This window comes from Beta vulgaris, chromosome 6, assembly GCF_026745355.1.
Source record: "Beta vulgaris subsp. vulgaris cultivar EL10 chromosome 6, EL10.2, whole genome shotgun sequence".
NCBI classification, from domain to species: domain Eukaryota; kingdom Viridiplantae; phylum Streptophyta; class Magnoliopsida; order Caryophyllales; family Amaranthaceae; genus Beta; species Beta vulgaris.
The window spans coordinates 47,190,481-47,195,756 of NC_079207.1; the positions used below are offsets into that span (position 1 = coordinate 47,190,481).

The window sequence follows — 5,276 nt, forward strand, 5'->3', positions numbered from 1 at the left end:
CGTGCTATTAATTGAAGTTTATTTTAGTTTAGTTTGCTTAGTTGATTTTTCTTCTATTTTCTTTTTGACTTTGGTTGTTATGTGCTAATCCTCTACTTAGCTTTGTTGTGTTATTAATTGAAGAAGAGCTCACGGTTCACCCACTTTGCCTTTAGATCCTAAATCGACCGTACGTTGCGAAAGCTTCGTAAGAATTTGGAAAATTTGTCTTTGCGTTCCGAGCCATCTTCACCAGTCTCAAGTACAAGTGAAGTTGAACTAGAAATGGGTGAAGCAAATTCGCAACTCTTTAGGGATTTCGGAAATCCGGGGTCCTATGTTCTTGACCATCTCGACGGGTTTCTTGAGATCCGTGCTATGATAACAACAAATGACGTATCCCCTGATTATATCAAGATGCATTTGTTCCGATCCTCTCTTACGGAAAGGCAAAGTCATGGCTCAATAACTTGCTTGCTAATTCCCTCACTACATGGGAAGAAGTCACAATGGCTTCCAGAGTGGAAGACTGCAGACATAAGGAGGAAGATCTCCTCATTTGAGCAAGAGAACAATGAGACACTTGCAGAAGCTTAGGAACGGTTCAAGGAGATGATCCGTTCATGCCCTCACCATGAGTTCAACAAAAACCTCCTCATGCGGTTTTTCTATGATGGTCTTGATCCTATATCACGGGCCAACCTTGATGCTGGAGCGGGAGGTCAACTTTCTAAGATCCCGCAAGAACAACTTGAGTCCACTATTGAGGAATTAATCAAGAACTACTCATGGGGTGGAAGACGAAGAGGTGCTCAACCGAAGAAGAGCGAAAAGTTTGAATTAGACCCCATGGATCAAATTCAAGCTAAGATGGACCAACTTGACAAGAAGCTCTCTAAGATCAATCTTGCCTCATCTAATCCTTCACATGTAAATTCTTTTTCTTGTGATATTTTGGTGTACTAACCATGATACTTCTTATTATGGAGGTACCCATTCGGAGCATGTGTGCAATAAATCAAGAGAGTGGTATCAAGGAAACCAAGGTATAGAAACAATCAACAAGGAGTTGGAGACAACTCAACAAACTACCCAAGGATTCAACCAACCTCAATAAGGATGGAATCAACCTTAACAAGGGTACAACCAAGCTCACAACCAAGGGTGTGCGCAAGGGTATAACCAAAACTATAACCAGGGTGGTTCATCCTCACAAGGGTCCAACACTTACCAGGCTCCACATCAAAGGGCCAACACCCAAAAACCTCCCTCTAATCCTCCATTCCCCAAACGAAATCCCGAACCCATACCATCTCCCGATCCAACCTCTCTCCAAATTTTCCAACAACTCCAATCCATGAACCAAATTCTCCAAAACCATGAGCAAAGGTTTCAAGAGCTACAAGCCCATAACAAAATGCTTTAAGCCCAAATCGCTCAAGTAGCCGAGAAGAATCCCTCAACCCCCACAAATCCATTTCTGGACCAACCCATCCCTAACGCCAACCTCCATCAAGCCAAAGCCATTCATTTAAGGTCGGGAACAAGCTATGAGGGTCCTAAGATGCCTAATGGGGAGTTAGAGAAGGATTAAGAAGTTGAGGTTGTTGAGAAGGAGGATGAAGCCGAGTAAACTGAGAAAGAAGAAGTTGTGGAAAAAGATGAGCCACAAGTCCAAGTTGGTGACAGAACTCCATTGCCATCATCTCCACCAATCAAGACCTATGTACCTCTGATTCGCTATCCTCAAAGGTTGGTTGAGAGAAAGTTGAATGACAAGTTCACTAAATTTCTCAATGTGATGAAGAGCCTACAAATTAACATCCCATTCCTTGAGGCTATGTCTCAAATACCGGCTTATGTTAAGTTCTTAAAAGAGATTCTCTCCAACAAACGAAAACTTGAAGATGAGCTTATCTCCCTACCCTACCAAGTGAGTGCTCTTGTGCAATGAACCATGCCCAAGAAGCAAAAAGATCCCAGGGGTTTCACCTTGCCGTAAATAGGATCTAGAGCCTAAGGGTGCACTGACCGATCTAGGAGCGAGTGTCAATTTGATGCCTCTTTCTATTGCTAAGCATGCACCTAAAATTCCCTCTTTATCCTACGCGCAAAACGATTCAATTGGCGGACTGCACTGTGAGAGTCCCCTGTGGTGAGTTGGAGGATATACCGATTCAAGTTGGGCATGTATTTGTACCATGTGATTTTTTGGTAATGGATATGGAGGAAGATCCTGAGACTCCTCTTATTCTTGGAAGAGAAGCTCTAAAGACATTGGGTGTCGTGATAAACTGCAAAAACGATACAATCACGGTTGAGGTAGCTAATGAGCGGGTTGTGTTTGAGTTCTCTAAGACATTGAAGAGACCTATGTGAGAGAATTTGTCGGTAAGCCTAGTGAAGATGAGATAGAGGATGCCATGAGTGTGGTTCATACTAGGATGAGTTGTATGCTACTCTTACCGAAACCCTTAGCTTGGACATGGAAGAGGAGACAAAATGAAGCGCTTGAGGTTCTAGCTACATCATCCAATTACAAAGAGGAGTGTTCTAAGCCTCCTCAAAAGGTAGAGTTCAAGCCCCTTCCCTCCTCACTCAAATATGTTTTTCTTGATGATGCATTCACTTATCCTGTTATTGTCCATTCGATTCTTGATGACATCTCTATATCCAAACTGATTGAAATATTACAAAAATATAAAGATGTCATTGGGTATTCGATTGATGACCTTAAGGGGATAAGCCCTTCTCTTTCTATGCATCGTATCCATCTCATCAATAGTAATGCCTCCTCCATCGAGCATCAGAGAAGGCTCAATCCCAACCTCAAAGAGGTTGTGAAAAAGAAGATCATAAAACTGCGTGATGCGGTAATCATCTACGCTATCTCAGATAGCAAGTGGGTGAGCCCGATTCACGTGGTTCCAAAAAACGGAGGCAGGACTATAGTTGGGAATAAGAAAGGAGAAACAATCTCGACTAGGACCGTCACTGGGTGGAGAGTCTGTATTGATTACAAGAAACTGAACAAATCCACCCGCAAAGATCATTTCCCCCTTCCCTTCATTGACCAAATGTTGGAGAGGCTTGCTCGTCATTCACACTTTTGCTTTCTCGATGGTTATTCCAGATTCTTTCAAATCCCCATTCATCCGGATGACCAAGAGAAAACCACCTTTACATGTCCGTATGGGACATTCGCATATCGAAGGAGGCCCTTTGGTTTGTGTAATGCCCCATCCACTTTTCAAAGTTGTATGACAACAATCTTCTCTGACATGCTAGAAGATTCCATTGAGGTGTTCATGGACGACTATACTGTGTGTGATTCGTCTTTTGACACATGTCTGGTTAATCTTGAATGTGTATTGAAAAGGTGTCAAGAGATGAACCTCGTCCCAAATTGGGAGAAGTGTCACTTAATGGTTGAGGAAGGAATTATCCTAGGACATAAAGTGTCGAAAAAGGGCATTGAAGTAGATCCGGCAAAAGGTTTCGGTTATTGAGAAGCTTCCGCCACCGAACTCAGTGACGGGAGTTTGTGCTTTCCTTGGACATGCTGGTTTTTACCGGTGTTTCATCAAGGATATTTCTCAAATAGGCAAACCATTGGCGAATCTACTCCAAAAAGATGTAGACTTTGAGTTTGATGCACTACAAAAAAAATTGGCTATAGAGGCACATCATTTGGCTGACTTGCCTCTAAAACCCCTTTTACCATCACATAAACATGGTTGCCTCTAAATTATATGGTTTTAGTGTCAAGTATATTCTGGTGCCTCTAAAGATACATTTCAGCATCAGATGAAAGTTGGTTGCCTCTATAACCATGTTTTTAGCATCGCATGAATATTGATTGTCTCTAAATCCATATTTTTAGCATCACATGAATTTAATTGTCTCTAAAGTCATTTTTTTTTTAGCATCAAGTGTAGTTAGTTGTCTCTAAAGCCATGTATTTAGCGTTACATGACTTTAGTTGTCTCTAAAGCCATGTATTTAACGTCACATGAATTTAGTTGTCTCTAAAGCCATTTTTTAGCATCAAATGTAGTTAATTGTCTCTAAAGCCATGTATTTAGCGTCATATGTAGTTAATTATTTAAACTTTTTACATTGAGCACCCTTATTCTAATTGTCCATCCATTTACTTAATTCAAGGCCCAAATTCTAGTCCATAGTCCATTTTTCTTTTCCTGAAAAGAAAAAGGAATATAAAAAATAAAAAAAATGAACGTGATTCATCTTCATCCTTCCTCCTGCCTTCCTTCCTTCGTCCAGTTCTGGGCTCAAGAACCAAGAAATTCTCTTCCTTCCTCCTTCGGCTGATTCATGGCACATTAACAAAAAAATGAAAAACTTCAACACCTCCCTCCTTCTCTTTCGTCCAGTTCAAGCACACACACCAAGAAATTTTCGAAAGCTAAACTCTACCATTCACCATTTCAACCGAAAATTTCCTCCTATAAATACTGATTTCTCTCATTTGATTCCACAAGCAAAACCACTCCAAAGTTGCTTCAATTCCCCTCTTCTCTCCCTTGAATTTGTGATTTTGATTTTGAAAATTAAAAATAAAATTTCAATTCAACAATTTCCTCTGTTATTTCTTATGTCGCCGGAAACCACCACTACCTCCACCTTCGAACCACCAATTCACACCACCACCACCAGCTTCTCCTTACCTTCGCACCTCCGTCGTCCTTCCTTTCCTCCCCCTTCGCGGCGCCTTCTGCTGCATCCCCTGCAGGCTTCGCGAACCACCACCACTCTCAAACCCAACCTCCTTCTTTTTCGCGGTGCCTGAGCTTCGCCGGCGAACCACCAGCGCCAGCACCACCGAACTCCCTCTTCCTCTCCAATGTTTCAGCCTCCTCTGCTTTCTCCCTCTTCTTCCTTCGTTTTCCTCTTAAATTGAGGAACTGAAATCCTCCTCCCTTTTCTTTTAATCTAATTGTGTTTTAAAGTTTTGTTTTATTTGGTTTTTATTTGGTTACTTTATAACCTTTGACTTTCCTAAATTGGTCCATTTTACTAAGTTAGTATTTATTGCTTTATTCACTTTAATCTTTTATAAACTTGATAATTTTTCTAATTTTCTAAAATAAAATAGGATGTAAAATAAAGTTAGTTTTTCATATTTAAAATAATTGTTTAAATAATTTTGTGAATACTTAAAACGATCTCTAAAATAATTTGAAAACCGTAAACTTTGATTCATAAACTCGCTTAAAATAATTTCTTTAATTTATTTGGATTATTTAAATCGTATATTTTATAAAAACGGGGTTATT

At 40.4% G+C, this 5,276-nt stretch overlaps 1 non-coding gene across 1 annotated transcript; it reads right to left on the reverse strand.

Moving 5' to 3' along the window:
- Positions 1-513: 513 nt before the first annotated feature.
- On the reverse strand, positions 514-620 carry LOC125499208 (small nucleolar RNA R71). Its single transcript, XR_007275925.1, has one exon. It is a non-coding gene; the product is annotated as a small nucleolar RNA R71 (small nucleolar RNA).
- Between the last annotated feature and the right edge of the window lie 4,656 nt (positions 621-5,276).